Genomic DNA, 16,519 nt, shown 5'->3' with positions numbered 1-16,519 from the left:
ATATTTTGGGTGTTGTTGTTTTTTTGGTTTGTCTTACTACCGAACTTATGAGTTTTAAGGGCGACATTTTACACTTTTCACTGTACAGACCATCCTCATTTCGTTACATTTATCTAAGTGTCTCACGTTTTTGTATCACCCAGAAAGCACAGCTCATGGTGGAAGTAAGGTTCGGTGGATTAGGACAAGGCCTGACCTGAAGCCCAGAAAGACTGCTGCTTTTACTGTAACCAAAGCAACTGGGAAACCAGGGGCTCACAAGCGGGTGGATCAGCCCAGGAATGTTAACAGTGTAAGGGGAGGTGTTTCCAAAATGCCAGTATTTCCAAAAGCCACACATGACTTGTGCTAAGTAAGGCCAACTCTGACACATGCTGACCTCCCAAAGTTGGGTCTCTCTGCTACTCCTGTGAACCCAACACAGCAGCCCAGGGGGCCCCAGCAGGAGGCTGCCTTAGGTCTGGGTCAGATTTTGCTTCCAGAAAAGCATCTTGGGTGCCAGGGGGCCCAAAGTGGCTGGTGGTGAGTCTGCACAAACAGCGGCTGAATGAACTCAACCAAGGATTGGCACACACACAACCCACCACCAAACACTGATGACCACAGAACAGCAGCAGGGTTGTGCCAAATGGGTCTGGAGACCTTAATCTCTGTGAATTAAATCCCATACTCAGGGAGAGAAGTACAAGAATCCAGGCCTTCTGAGAATGAGACTAGCCAGAAGTCTCATTGGAACTCGTGGGAACACATATATGTTATATATGAGGGAGAACAAGCTCCTGGGTTGACCTGACCCATGAGAGGATACTAGTAGGGGGGCTTGGTTGGGCCCAAAGTGCAACCTTTCCTCTGATCACCAGCCTACTCTCTTGTCATTCAAGGGGGGGAATCTTTTATGTTACTTAGCCCAGAGTGGCTCCTTTTCTAATTGTCACTTCTTCATGTGAGACTGCAGGAGTTCTGAGAGAGGGAACTCCAGCATTAGGCCTCTGGAACAGATGTCATTCATTGTTCTGATGATGACACTTAGAACTCACATGAGTGAACATATTAAAAATAATGGCGAAACTTCTTTAAATAAAGTTGTACTTGAGACTTACTGCTATTAGACAAAACTAACATTTATGCTCATATTTTTCCATCTATTGAGCAGATAATTTACTGGATAGTGGAATTGGAATAGAAAGACACTGACAAAATTATCTGCATACATTGTTCTCATTGCTCGACTGGTAACTTAAACTTTGAGCCTAAGCTCCTTCCTGGTATCCTTTCAGAAAAACGTGGTCAGAGCAGGAAATATTGCTCACAGACCCAGTTATACAGAAACTCTACAGCTGGGAGTTTATCCTGAGGAACTCATATTACAGGTGTGGACAGTATGAGGATACTCATTGCAGAGAAATAATTAAAGTCAACCTAGATTTAACAGGAGGAGGGCTAGATACATACAACATACATATGAGATGGCATATACGCAACCATTTACAATCATGTTTACACAGAATATTTACACAGTGGGAAATAATCTTGATGTATGTGGAATTTCTTAAAAACCACAAATGTAGTAACGGTGTTGGATAAATTTCAAGGAACACAACACCTACCAACACTAAATCACAAACAAATAGAAAATCTGAATAGACCTGTAACAAATAAGGAGATTGAATCCATAATCAAAAATCAAATATAGTAGTATATACTCTACTATAGAAAGGGCTTTGGGAAATGGGGAGAGGCCTACAAACATAAACTTTTATTGCAGAACACTTAGCAGAATTGTGTGTATAGGTTTACCCAAATTACTTAATGTCTGAACGACTAAACAAGTCTTTTCAACATATGATTGGTAGAAAAGGGAATGGTGAAGATGCTGAGGAGTCGCCCTCCCAGTGTCACAGGGGCTCCTGGGCCAGTTCATGCTCTTCTAACTAAGTTTGCTACACTTCAGTGTGTGAGCAATTTGGGGAAATGAATTTACTTATTATGACATTTTGTTTTCTGTTATATTGAATTATAGGGTGACTCTGACTTATCAACACCTACTTTAAAAATCATCAGCTCATTATATTCTAAGAATAAGTGGAGAGAACAGGGAAAACATAACCTCTCCATTGTAGAAAAACGTTTGCACAGACACATTACTGGAAATCACACTATTTCACGATACTTCCAGTGTTATTAATATACAGCATCAAGCAGAAAGGCTTTGGACTGGAACTGGTGCATTATCTCTTCTTGGGTCTCCAGTCTGCCAACTCACCCTGAAGAGTTTGGACTTCTCAGCCTACGTAGTCTCATAAGCCAATCCTTAAAATAAATCTTTCTCCATATCTTCACATCTTATTTGTTCTGTTTCTCTGCAAAACCATGATAGATTGATATGGCTAAGTCTGCAGATGCAGGTAATGATTAGGATGTGGAAGGAAGGAAGGAAGGAAGGAAGGAAGGAAGGAAGGAAGGAAGGAAGGAAGGAAACGAACTTTGTAAGTTCTAGTCTGAGTGACCGAGAGAATGGAACTGTCTCTAATTAGAAAGTCAACATGAAGTGGTAGATATTTAGAAAAAGGAGAATTCACTCAGTTTGGGACATTTTAGTTTAGGCTGCAATGGTCCATGTAAATGAAAACAGCCAACAACCAGGGATAATTACGGAGATAAAGTTTAATGAAGATGTCTGAGAAGGTGATGCAGTACAGATGCCAGTGGAATAGACGTAACGTCTGAAACCATGGCAAAGGAAGACAGATCAAGCAGCCAAAACAAAGTTCCTTAAAATGGAGAGCGAGATAGACAGTCAAGTCAAGACCTGCTGTGTGTGTTGGTGTTGAGCAGGGGGTGCCTGGAACCAGAAGAGCAGCCTAGGGAAGGGGACAGATCGGGAGGATTTAGCTGGTGCGGCATCCAGGAAGGAGAGGATTTCAGGGAGAAGCAGGAATCAACCATGAGGACCACTACAGATATGAGGACAAGTAGCTGCTGGAGATTCCACCTCGGTGTGGTTTTTATTTGAGTGACAGGTATAGACGATGGCTGACAGGGAATTAATAAGAAAATAGCTATTAAACAAGTGAAAGGTTGTAAGAGTAGGGTCATTTCCAAAGACGGAAATTGGGTGGTGGGAAAAAATTGCAGGCCAATAAGTTGAACAGAGAACCAAAACAAGACGCTACTTTGGTTAGTGAGAGGGAAACATACTGTAGCACAGTGGAAAGAACCGGAACTGAATATACATGTGAGGAGAAGATGACTCGTGGGTTGAAGTACTTATGGAGGGAAAGACACTAAGAGCGTGGCCTGCAACCCGACCGTTCCTCCCAAGCAGAAAATAGTGGAATAAGTATAAGTTTGGTTCATCTTCTTACAAAAGGAAACAAACCATAAAACCACCCTCTCCCCTACCAGCATGCAGTCCTGCCTATCGGGTACTGTTAACAGACTCCAGAGGAACAAATTCGGGGTAGGGTGCTTCAAAAGAAAAAAAAGACACTCAATTTCCGTTCAGAAGAAAAATACCTGATAATACTCTAGATAAAAACATTTAATTAAGTTCTGATTAAAGTACATTTTGCTGCATAAGATTGAATCCTGTTGTGTTGTAAATGTAGTAATTAAATCAATGTAGCATAAAGAAGATAGACCCTCAAAACCTTAGTTGAAATCCAACTACTGAAACCTCACTAGTGTAAGTTACAACAAACCCCCAGACAAAATCGGGTGCATTTGACTTACCCTCTAATTTTGGAACAATACTTCGGGCCAGTGATTTAGGAAATTCTTACCGGCAAACAATCAAATTTCCAGAGGTATCTTTGACTTCCTTCTTCTTCCTTTCTCTGTAATTTAAGAAGAATGAACCTTGACTTTAACACATTTGAGCATCACTTACAAAGTTTGTGTCCCTTTTTAATTGAAGTTGATATGGGTACTTCAGGTGTCTAAAGAAAGAAGGTCGAGTGTAACTGTTGTAAAGCTGCCCACAAAGCGGGAGCAAGAAATAGCATGTACAGGTGACACACGAATGGGTGTCATTCCCACATTCCACACGAGGTGGCAGCAGAGAGCGTGTCCCTGCCCACCCTCCTTCAACTGAGAATCCAGGCCCCTGGGACTGAGCTCACTGGGAGATAAATCCTGTTTCTTTCTTTTTTTTTTTTTTTAATTAAATTTATCGGGGTGACAATTGTTAGTAAAATTACATAGATTTCAGGTGTACAATTCTGTATTACATCATCTATAAATCCCATTGTGTGTTCATCACCCAGAGTCAGTTCTCCTTCCATCACCATATATTCGATCCCCCTTACCCTCATCTCCCACCCCCCACCCCCCGCCCCCCTTACCCTCTGGCAACCACTAAACTATTGTCTGTGTCTATGAGTTTCTGTTTCTCATTTGTTTGTCTTGTTCTTTTGTTGTTTTTGGTTTATATACCACATATCAGTGAAATCACATGGTTCTCCGCTTTTTCTGTCTGACTTGTTTCGCTCAGCATTACTCTCTCAAGATCCATCCATGTTGTCACAAATGTTCCTATATCATCTTTTCTTACTGCTGAATAGTATTCCATTGTGTATATATACCACAACTTCTTTATCCATTCATCTATCGAAGGACATTTTGGTTGTTTCCATGTCTTGGCCACCGTAAACAAAGCTGCAATGAACATTGGAGCACACGTGTCTTTATCTCTAAATGTTTTCAGATTTTTTGGGTAGATACCCAGGAGAGGGATTGCTGGGTCATATGGCAATTCTATTCGTAATTTTTTGAGGAACCTCCACACTGCCTTCCATAACGGCTGCACCAGTCTGCATTCCCACCAACAGTGTATGAGGGTTCCTTTTTCTCCACAGCCTCTACAACATTTGTTATTATTTGTCTTGTTGATGATAGCCATTCTGACTGGGGTGAGGCGATATCTCATTGTGGTTTTGATTTGCATTTCTCTGATGATTAGTGATGTTGAGCATTTTTTCATATGTCTATTTGCCATTTGTATGTCCTCTTTGGAGAAATGTCTCTTCAAGTCCTCTGCCCATTTTTCAATTGGGTTGTTTGTTTTTTTGTTGTTGAGTTGCATGAGTTCCTTGTATAATCTGGATACTAGCCCCTTATCGGAGGCACTGTTTGCAAAAATCTTCTCCCATTCAGTTGGTGGCCTCTTTATTTTGTCAATGGTTTCTTTTGCTGTGCAGAAGCTTTTAAGTTTCATATAGTCCCATTCGTTTATTTTAGCTTTTACTTCCATTGCCTTTGGAGTCAAGTTCATAAAATGCTCTTTGAACCCCAGGTCCACAAGTTTAGTACCTATGTTTTCTTCTATGCAGTTTATTGTGTCAGGTCTTATGCTTAAGTCTTTGATCCGTTTTGAATTAACTTTGGTACATGGTGACAAATAGCAGCCCAGTTTCATTCTTTTGCACATGGCTATCCAATTCTCCCAGCACCATTTATTGAAGAGACTGTCTTTGCTCCATTGTATGTTTTTAGCTTCTTTGTCAAAAATTATCTGTCCATATTTATGTGGTTTTATTTCTGGGTTCTCAATTCTATTCCATTGGTCTATGTGTCTGTTTTTCTGCCAATACCATGCTGTTTTAATTATTGTAGCCCTGTAGTACAAGCCAAAGTCAGGAAGTGTGATACCTCCATTATTGTTCTTTTTCCTTAAGATTGCTTTGGCTATTCGGGGTCTTTTGTGGTTCCAAACAAATCTGATGATTTTTTGTTCTATTTCTTTAAAATATGCCATTGGGATTTTGATGGGGATTGCATTGAATCTGTATATTGCTTTGGGTAATATGGCCATTTTAACTATGTTGATTCTTCCAATCCATGAGCACGGAATGTCTTTCCATTTCTTTGTGTCTTCTTCAATTTCTTTCAAAAATGTATTATAGTTTTCAGCATATAGGTCTTTCACATCCTTGGTTAAGTTTATTCCTAGGTATTTTATTCTTTTTGCTGCAATTGCAAAAGGAATTGTTTTTTGTATTTCTTTTTCTGAGATTTCATTGTTAGTATATAGGAAGGCAATGGACTTTTGTGCGTTGATTTTGTAGCCGGCAACTTTACTGTATCCGTTGATTGTTTCTAATAGCTTTTTGGTGGAGTCTTTAGGGTTTTCTATATATAGCATCATGTCATCTGCAAAGAGTGATAATTTAACTTCTTCATTCCTGATTTGGATGCCTTTTATTTCTTTCTCTTGCCTGATTGCTCTGGCAAGGACTTCCAACACTATGTTGAAAAGCAGAGGTGATAGGGGACATCCCTGTCGTGTTCCTGAACGTAGAGCAAAGGGCTTCAGTTTTTCTCCATTAATTATGAGATTAGCAGAGGGCTTGTCATATATGGCCTGTATTATGTTAAGGTATTTTCCTTCTATACCCATTTTATTAAGTGTTTTAATCATAAATGGATGTTGTATCTTGTCAAATGCTTTTTCTGCATCAATTGATAGAATCATATGATTTTGTCCTTTATTTTGTTTATGTGATGTATCACATTGATGGATTTGCGTATGTTGAACCATCCTTGTGCCCCGGGGATGAACCCCACTTGGTCGTGATGAATAATCTTTTTAATGCATTGTTGTATTCGATTTGCTAGAATTTTATTTAGGATTTTTGCATCGGTATTCATTAGAGATATTGGTCTGTAGTTGTCTTTTTTTGTGCTGTCCTTACCAGGTTTTGGTATCAGGGTAATGTTGGCCTCATAAAATGAGTTAGGGAGTACTGTCTCTTCTTCAATTTTTTGGAAGAGTTTGTGCAGAATTGGTATTAGATCCTCTTTGAAGGTTTGGTAGAATTCACTAGTGAAGCCATCTGGTCCCGGACTTTTGCTTTTGGGAAGGTTTTGGATGACTGATTCAATTTCGTTACTGGTGATCGGTCTGTTTAGATTTTCCAGTTCTTCATGGTTCAGCCTTGGAAGGCTATATGTTTCTAAGAACTTATCCATTTCTTCTAGGTTGTTGAATTTGGTGGCATATAGTCCTTCATAGTATTCTTGGATGATCCTTTGTATTTCTGTGGTGTCCGTGATAACTTCCCCTTTTACGTTTCTGATTTTGTTAATCAGTGTCTTCTCTCTTTTTGTCTTAGTAAGTCTAGCCAAGGGTTTGTCAATTTTGTTAATCTTTTCAAAGAACCAGCTCTTTGTCATATTAATTTTTTCTATTGTCTTTTTGTTCTCTATTTCATTTAGTTCTGCTCTAATTTTTGTTATTTCCTTTCTTCTGCTGACCTTGGGTTTTACTTGTTCTTCTTTTTCTAGTTCTTTAAGGTGTAACATGAGGTTATTTATTTGGGAGTTTTCTTGTTTCTTGAGATAGGCCTGTAATGAGATAAATTTCCCTCTTAAAACTGCTTTCGCTGCATCCCAAAAATTTTGGTAGGATGTATTTTCATTGTCATTTGTTTCTATGTATCTTTTGATCTCTCCTCTAATTTCTTCTTTGACCCAGTCCTTCTTTAAAAGTATGTTGTTTAGTCTCCATGTATTTGTGTTTTTTCCCGCTTTCTTTTTACAGTTGATATCCAATTTCAAAGCCTTGTGATCAGAGAATATGCATGGTATGATTTCAATCTTCTTAAATTTGTTGAGACTGATTTTATGTCCCAATATATGGTCTATCCTTGAGAATGTTCCATGTACACTAGAAAAGAATGTATAGTCTGATGTTTTAGGATGAAGTGCTCTATAAATGTCAATTATGTCCATTTCATCTAATATGTCATTTAGGGCTACTATTTCGTTATTTATTTTCTGTTTGGATGATCTATCCATAGCTGTCAATGATGTATTTATGTCCCCTAGTAAAATTGTGTTTTGGTCAATTTCTCCCTTTAGTTCTGTTAGTAGTTGCTTGGTGTATTTCGGTGCTCCCTGATTGGGGGCATAAATATTGATGACTGTTATGTCTTCTTATTGTACAGTCCCCTTCACCATTATGAAATGTCCATCTTTGTCTCTTGTTATCCTTTTCACCTTGAAGTCTGTTTCATCTGATATCATTATGGCTACACCTGATTTTCTCAGGGTACCATTTGCTTGGAGTGTCAATTTCCACCCTTTCACTTTGAGTCTATGCTTGTCCTTGTAGCTGAGATGTGTCTCTTGGAGACAGCATATGGTTGGGTTTAGTTTTTTGATCCAATCTGCTACTCTGTGCCTTTTTATTGGTGAGTTCAGTCCATTTACATTTAGGGTGATTATTGATATATGAGGATTTCCTGTCATTCTATCCTTAGTTTTCTGGTAAGGTTGTGTCTCCATTGTTTCTTTGCCTTTTTGTTGTTTATTATTTCTGTGTGGTGGTATTCTATGATGTTTCCCTCTGTTTCTTCTTTTATTTCAGTATATATTTCAGTTCTGGATTTTTTTTGAGTGGTTACCCTTAAGTTTATGTAAAAGAAAGTTTGATATTTAGAGTATTCCATTTTCTTCAGCACGCTTACTTTCTCCATTCCCATATTCCGGTTCAGGCCTTTACTCTCCCCCTTTTTGAGTTTTGGTTGCCACAAATTGTCCCTGTTGATGGTGGTCGAATAGCCTCCTTTAGTATTTCTTGTAGTGCAGGTCGTGTATTAGAAAATTCCCTCAGCTTCTGTTTGTCTGGAAAGGTCTTTATTCCTCCTTCATATCTAAAGGATATCTTTGCTGGATATATTATTCTTGGCTCATGGTTTCTCTCTTTCAATAGTTTGAATATTTGGTTCCACTCCCTCCTGGCTTGTAGAGTTTCTGCTGAAAAATCGGATGATAATCTAATGGGCTTTCCTTTGTAAGTTACCGTCTTCTTTTCCCTGGCTGCCTTGAGGATTCTTTCTTTGTCGTTGATTTTAGACAGCTTCAATACAATGTGCCTTGGAGAAGGTCTGTTGGGATTGAGGTAACTAGGTGTTCTATTTGCTTCTTGGATTCGAGGGTCTAGTTCTGTCCACAAATTTGGGAAGTTCTCATCGACAATTTGTTTGAATATATTCTCTGTTCCCTTCTCTCTTTCTTCTCCTTCTGGTATGCCCATTATTCTTATATTGCTCTTTCTGATGGAGTCAGAAAGTTCTTGTAGAGTTCTTTCATTTCTTTTAAGTCTCAAGTCTCTTTCTTCTTCTATTTGTGTCATTTCCAGGTTTCTATCTTCGATGTCACTGATTCTTTCCTCCATCTGGTCAACTCTACTACCTAAGCTGGTTATTTCATTCTTAATTTCTTCTATTGAGTTCTTAATCTCCAGAAATTCTATTTGGTTCTTTTTTAAGATTTCAATCTCTTTCGTAAAATGCTCATGCTGTTCTTTGATTGAGTTTCTGAGTTCCTTTAACTGCCTATCTGTGTATTCTTGTATCTCGTTGAGTTTTTTCAGAACTGCAGTCTTGAATTCTCTGTCATTTAAGTCACATATTTCTGTATCTTTAAGTGCCTTCTCTGGAGATTTTCACTTTCTTTCTGAGCTATCTTGTTGCCTTGGTTATTCATGGCGATTACTGGTTTACTATTTCTCTTCCTAGACATCTACAGGAGTGGCTTCTGCAACAGGTTGATAGAAAGCGGTCTGTCTTTTGTTTGCCAGTACTTGTTGGTAGAATGTTTTATTATTTCTCCAACTGCAACTTATTTTCCTTCTCCCACACGGTAGTGCTATGTTTTCTCTGCACTATTCCAACTTCTCACACAATGAGGGGATTCCCTGTGAGACGGGCTTCTCCTCTGTTAATAGTTCGTCTAGGTCACAGGGCGCAGTGTCCCGGTGGGTATGCGGAGAGCTTTTGATGTTCCAAAGCTCTTCCAGCTCCTGATTCAGAGCCCGTATATTTCAGCAGTTCTGTTTACTCCTGCAGGGATCCGCCCAGATAGGTGGGGTCAGGGGCGGTGTGAGTTGTGAGAGGTGGCCCAGAGCAATGGCGGCGACCACCACCACAGCTGGTCCTGCTTCCACAGCTGTCTCCCCTTTGCCGGAACTAGTTGGGCTGTGAATTTGTGTCTGTGGGCCACAGTTCTCAAATATAGCAAATTTTCTGTTGTTTTGATCTTACACTGCTACTGTTCCGCTTCTAGCACCGGCAGGTCGGGCGGGGCGAGCTCTGGGAGGGGAGGGAGGGGGCGGCTAGTCTCAGTGCCTAAGGCTCCATTCTCTGCTCGGCAGTGCGGGCTTAAACCACCGTTTTCAGCCTTTTTCCCTCAGTCTTTTCTCCGAGGTCTCTGCCGTGAGCGTTGGGTTCAGCCGTGGTATATGCTGTCCCCTCAGCCCTGTGGAAGACCAGGCGGAACCCTAGCAGTCCGAGTTCTTCCCTCTCCCGCAGCTGCGGTAGTTCCGGGAAGCAGCGAGCTCGGGGCACTGAGCTAGGTCTGTGTCCTGCGCCCGCGCGGCTCCGTCTCCGCGCACTTCTCCCTTTCCTCCTCCCTCCACTCGCGCGAATCTCCCACCTGTAGGTGATTTCAGTCGGTAGTGGGCCTCTTCATCTTGCCTGTCTGCTGTGCAGGGAGTCCTTTGTCGATAAATCCTGTTTCAGGACCTTCACAGGCCTCAACGCACCTACTGCTCCCATTTTCCAGAAAAGGCAGAAACAATTACTATCTCCATGCACAGGTAGTTGAACGGGAGAGTGATTGTAACACAGCTCTGAGTCCAGAACCGGGACCGACATGGGCTCACATGGGCCAACAGCGTTTGCACACACTGGATACAAACAGTCCTGGCAGCGTTGGGGTGCATCACGGTCATTCCATTTGAAGAAACTCTGCACCTTACCTAATGGTCCAGCTTGCCTTGTACTCACCCAAGCAGGTTTTGGGGTGGGACCAGGGCAGGCAGTGGGGACTGAAGTGGTGGCCTGGTCTTTCACAGGAGCACAAGCCGCACCAGATCCTATGGCAATGAGTACCCCTCAGCTATGCGATGGGGGGAGTCCTGTGCTCGGGCCTTTGAAAATCTCTTCCTCCTCAGCCCCGAGCACGGGTCTGCTTCTCCCCATCTTTCCTTCCTCTGAGGTCACAACTGACAAGAGCTTCCTGGCTGCTCAGAATGGAGCCTGGGGTGACACTTTCCTTATGGAGGGGTGCCTGAGCCTCAGACAGGCGCAGAGCTGGCTTCTGTCTCCTCCAAGTACTAGCTGTGTGACTTCAGACAAAGACATGGAAAGTCCGTCTCCTCACCTGTCAGGTGGGGATAACCGCTCCCTCTCAGGTGGCTGTGAGATCAGTGCGGTGAGGCAGGTCAGCTCCTGCCCCACAGGTGATGGGCCCTCACTCCCCCTCCCTCTTCCCTTCTCAGTCCTTTCTCTACCTCTATGGGCTGGAAGGATCAAGAGTTTAGCAGATAGTCTCCTTGTGGCAGAATGAGCTCTCCTGTTGGTGTCCACACAGCCACAGTCCCCTGAGTGCTGACTCTGGCATCTGTGCCAGCTTCATCCACAGGGCAGGGCTCACCACAGCCCCTCTCTGGTCTTCAAACCCCACTCTTCTCCAAATTCAAGGTCCTGTCTCAGCTGAGGCCAGAGCGCCTCTCATCACTCTTCTCACTGGTCTCCCTGCCACTGTCCTTCTCTCGTCCAGTGCAACCTCCACACTGTGACCAGCTACATCTTTCTAACTAAGTTAGGGATCTAATCCTGTCACTTCCTGTGCCTACAACTACCAACAGCTTCACTTGGGCTAGAGAGTAAAGCCTCTATCGTTAGCACAGTGTTGAGACTTTATCCGGCCTCATGTTCTTCTCCTGGTCTCATTTCCTATCATAACACCCCGATTCACTCACCAGGTACCCCAGCGGTCAGCATTAACCTGTCTGGTGTGGGCTTTAACAGATAGAGGTGTCAGCACTGAGACTGAGCCTGAATGCAGGAATCTAAATAAAATACAGACTTTAGTGAATAATAATGCATCAACATGTGTACATTAATTGAGTTCCCTGGAAGCTGAGGTGCTGGACTGAGGCCAGAGAACAGATGCTGGGTCAGGAAAGCAGCAGATTCCACACCACTGAGCCCTAACCCTAACCCCAAACCTAAAACCTAACGTTTAAATCTGAAACACTAAACCCTTAGCCTGAAGCCTAAATCTAAGCCTTAACATAAACTGTAAAACCTTACAACCATAAACCATAACCAACAGTATAAATCATAACCTAAACCCTCAACATAATACTAAACCATCACCAGAAACCACAAACTATGAACCATATCCATAAACCATAACAATAACCATAAACTATAACCAAAAACACATACCCATAAACCATATAACATACATGTAGCCTTAAACAATACACATAAACCATAACCAAACTGTAACCCATAATCTTAACCTACACCCCTAAGTCAGCACCACACTCCACCTCAGCCCCAACCCTAGCCCTGTAGGGCACTAATAGCCCCTAACCAGTCAAATCAGAAGTAGGTCACAAAAACAGAATATACAGATCTATATCCCTTATAAAGATGTAATAATGTTCCATAAAGCAGGACTATGAAACCAACTGCACATTAAAATAATCATGCACCATAAGCAACTGTGTTTACACCAGAAATTCAAAGGTGGTTCAATGAACTGAAATCAACCATGGAATACCCAACAACAGTATGAAGGAAAAACACATGATCACAAACAACTTTTCACAAAACCCAATCCTATTTCATGATCGAAACACTCAAGAAAGTAGGAATAAAAGGAAGTTTCTTCAGTGTGATCAAGAACATTAGGCAATACTAAGCAAGCTTCATGGCTCATTTTTTAAGATGACAGGTCTATTCCTGAAATCAGGAACAAGGCCAGGATGCTGGCTTTTACCACTGTCATTCAATAATGTACCTCAATCCAGAGCAATTAGGAAACAAATGAGAGGCATCCCTGTGAAAGGAAAAACTGAAACTGTGTATTCACAGATGACACATCACATCTTATATACATAACTTCCAAAAGAATCAACAAAAAATTATTATTACTAGTAAAGTAATTCAAAGTTAAATGAAAAAATATCACTACACAGAAATCTGTTTTATTTGTATACACTAGCAAGGAATGATTTTAAAAAGAATTTAAGAAAACAATTCCATTTTACATAACATCAACGTTGATAAAATACTTAGGAAGTTTTAATAAAAGTGCAAGGCTTCTACACTGAAAATTACAAAACATAATGTCTTTCTTTGCTGAAAGAAATTAAAGAAACCTACCTAAATAAACGTGAGGCCATCCCATGGTGATGGAAATTGTTAGGATGGCAACAGAACAGATGCAATGTAAGGATTCAGTGTCATTCCTGTGAAAAGGCCCCAAGGCCTTTGTGGAAAAACACACAAGCTGATCCTAATATTCATAGCAAATTTCCAGGGAAGAAAAGAGCCATAAGGATCTTCAAAAACCAAATCAAGTTGGAGGCTCACCCTTCAGAAACGTAATTCGTAATTAGTACAAAACCACAGTAAGGAAAACATGGTGACACCGGCATAGAGATATACATAGAGATCAATGGAATTGTATTGAGGGCCCAGAAATAAACCTGTCCGTTTAAACCAGTAGATTTTTTTTTAACATACACATTTAACTTATTTATCAACTTATTAACTTATTGTCATTTACAGCTTTATTTTATAAAACACAGAAAGACACTTTTTTTCTTTTTTTTTTTTCCGGTAAGGAGGGCGTAGCTCACAGTGGCCCATGTGGGGATTGAACCGGCAACCTCGGTGCTAGCAGCACCACGTTCTAACCAAGTGAGCTAACAGGCCACCCCCAGAAAGACATTTTAAAAAGTGCTCTATCACCGGAATTTAAACACTAGAAATATTAGTTTTGTAAGTGTAATTTATATAAATTACAATCCAATAATTGGAGATTTTTTTCAGTATGGTTACCATACAAATGAAATAAATGGCAAAAGGACTTAATAGCAATATTTTGCTATCTATGTATTATCAGATACTTTAGGACCTAAACAAAGATTCTGAGTATTCAGACTTCTTTTGTTGTGTTTCATATTTAAATACCTCCCTACCTGTATTCTGAGTCAAGTCACTTGATCAAAAGGTGTGATTTGGGATGGCATTTCGTGTGATATCAAAGGTTTTCCTATCTACAGTTACCACCTTCAAGGAATTGACATTACAAGGCCGAAGTAATCTGCTGGGTCCCTTTTTGAACACTGTGCAAAAAATTGTGGCAACACCCTGGAAAGTCAAACAGGTACCCCCAAAATGGGATAATCATGCACGGTCCTATAAAGCATGTTAAGTTTTCCCCCATCTAAAAGTTAAGCGATAAAATATATGAACTACAGTTGACTTGGTTTCAGGAGAAGCACATCTGAGGATTTACGTTAGTGTTCTCATTTTCAGTCATTACCAGGGATTCTGTAGGCCACCATGCTATTTACTCTGGATTATGGTAGTGAGGCAGGAAGGCAGACTTGCTCACAATTGGTAATCAACTGTACTCCTGACTCTTCCCATTTTTCAGGCACAACCTAATCTTTGTATAAATCAGTAGATCAAATAAACAAGAAACTTTCAACATTGGCAGGAATGTCATTGTAGCTGTGATCTGTCTGAACACAGAACGAATTTCATTTTGGAGAGCTTTCTGAGCCTTTTCTCTGAGTGTACTGTCATTTTTGGCAGTCCTGTCACAATCAATATCAAATTATCATCTTTTAAGGACCTCACCCCTTTCAATATTTGAGAGGACTGCCACCAGTTTCTGAACTGAACTCTTCTATAATAGAAATTCCAGTTGTTCCACCACGTTATTTAGGTATTTCATGAGTTCAGGATGAGTAGCTACAGGCAAGGGTGAGCCCACATTTCTGCATTGGAGTAAAGGTTTCAGGTGGATACATGCCACGCATGTTATATCCTAACATGTTGTTGATGTCAAATAAGAACTCAGCCACAGTTTTACGGCTTCCATGCAGGGTGGTGGGTTACTGTGAGGAGAGCTGCAGGGCCATGTCCAGACCCACAGATGGGGCATGCCCACTCACAGATGGTGACCACAGGGCTCACAGCAGCTCCCCGCCACGTATGCCCATTGATTTTTTATAAAGGGTAGACAACGTGACATTGGGTAAAGAAGGGTTTTCCAACAAATGGTGCTGGGCAACTGGCCATCCAAATGAAGAGAGAAATTGGACCCCAACATCACACCACACACAAAACTTAAAATACCTGAAGGGCTTAAATATAGGCAGTAAAAGTATAAACTCTCAAACAAAACGTGGAGATACATTTTCATGACCTTGGATTAGTGATGGTTTCTTAGATATGACACCACACACAAGCTATAACAACAAAAAGAGATAAATTGGACTTCCTCAAAATTAAAAACATACATGCATCAAAATAAGCAATCCCAAAAGTGAAAAGACGCGCCATAAAATGGAACCAAATAGGTATACATTATATATCTGATAAGAGTCTGTTATCCAGGAGACAAAGAACTTTTACAACTCAAGAACAAAAAAAGACAAATGACTAAAATTTTAAAATAGACTTGAATAGAACCTTCTCCAGATGAGACATGCAAATAGTCAACAAGCACAGTAAGATGTTAAAAATCATTAGTCATGATGCAAATGCAAATTAAAACCAAAATGTGATACCCCTTCACATGTACCAGAAGGGCTATAATCCAGAAACTAAAACTAACAAATGGCAGGAACAATGTAGAGAAATTAGAACCCTTAAACATTGAACGTGAAAAAGTACAATGGTGTGGCCTCTGCATGCAACACTTTGAAATTTCCACCCCACAAAAAAATGCTCATGTGGCTCAACAGATCCACTTCTAGAAACATACCCCCAAAATTGAAAACAGGTGTTAAAGGCTGATACATGAATCCACAGAAGCGCTGTTCACAATAGCAGAGACATAATTCAAATGTCCATCTTAATTAGCAGTGAAAACTAAGTGACCAACCGTGCAGCTATACCAGGATTCTTTAGCTTGATGCAATTATGAACACATTTCATAATTTCTAGAAATACGTTTCCTCTTAGCACAAAAATTTTAATGTGGCAAAAGACATGTTTACTAATACACCCAAATATATTCAGTTCATCTACAATAAATAGCAAAAAGTTGATAAACCAATGTTCAGTAATTAGTGTTTCATTATTCTCCTATTTGGAAATGCTCTAGACGTTCAATAACTATGCATCATTTAATTTATATGATAAAACTTTAAAATTTCCAATTACCAGACACCTAGAAAATCTTTTCAGTGTATATATACAATGCAATTATCACTTAAAAGTTTACCTAAATACCTTTTATTTTAATTGTACCTATTTTATATAGTAGTGAAAACTTTGAGATTTCAAAGTCAGTAATTACCAAAGCTATTTTCTTGACATATTTTTAAACAGATAACTAATTTTTATAAACCCAGTTAGAAAAAATTGTATTTTATGCTGATAATTGTCAAACGCATGACTGTAATCAAACCAAACTAAAACCAGTTTTAATATCAAATATTTCACCAGATCACAAAGTATTTGGGTTAGTTTGTATT

The 16,519-nt window shown here is 40.2% G+C and overlaps 1 pseudogene; it reads right to left on the bottom strand.

Annotated features, from left to right (window-relative positions):
- Positions 1–14,236: 14,236 nt before the first annotated feature.
- LOC109439560 (mitotic spindle assembly checkpoint protein MAD2A pseudogene) lies at positions 14,237–14,956 on the bottom strand (annotated as a pseudogene).
- Between the last annotated feature and the right edge of the window lie 1,563 nt (positions 14,957–16,519).

Source organism: Rhinolophus sinicus, chromosome 4, assembly GCF_057876585.1.
Source record: "Rhinolophus sinicus isolate RSI-liver-muscle chromosome 4, RSI-T2T, whole genome shotgun sequence".
Classification (NCBI taxonomy): Eukaryota; Metazoa; Chordata; class Mammalia; order Chiroptera; family Rhinolophidae; genus Rhinolophus; species Rhinolophus sinicus.
This window is presented reverse-complemented; position numbering and strand designations above follow the sequence as displayed.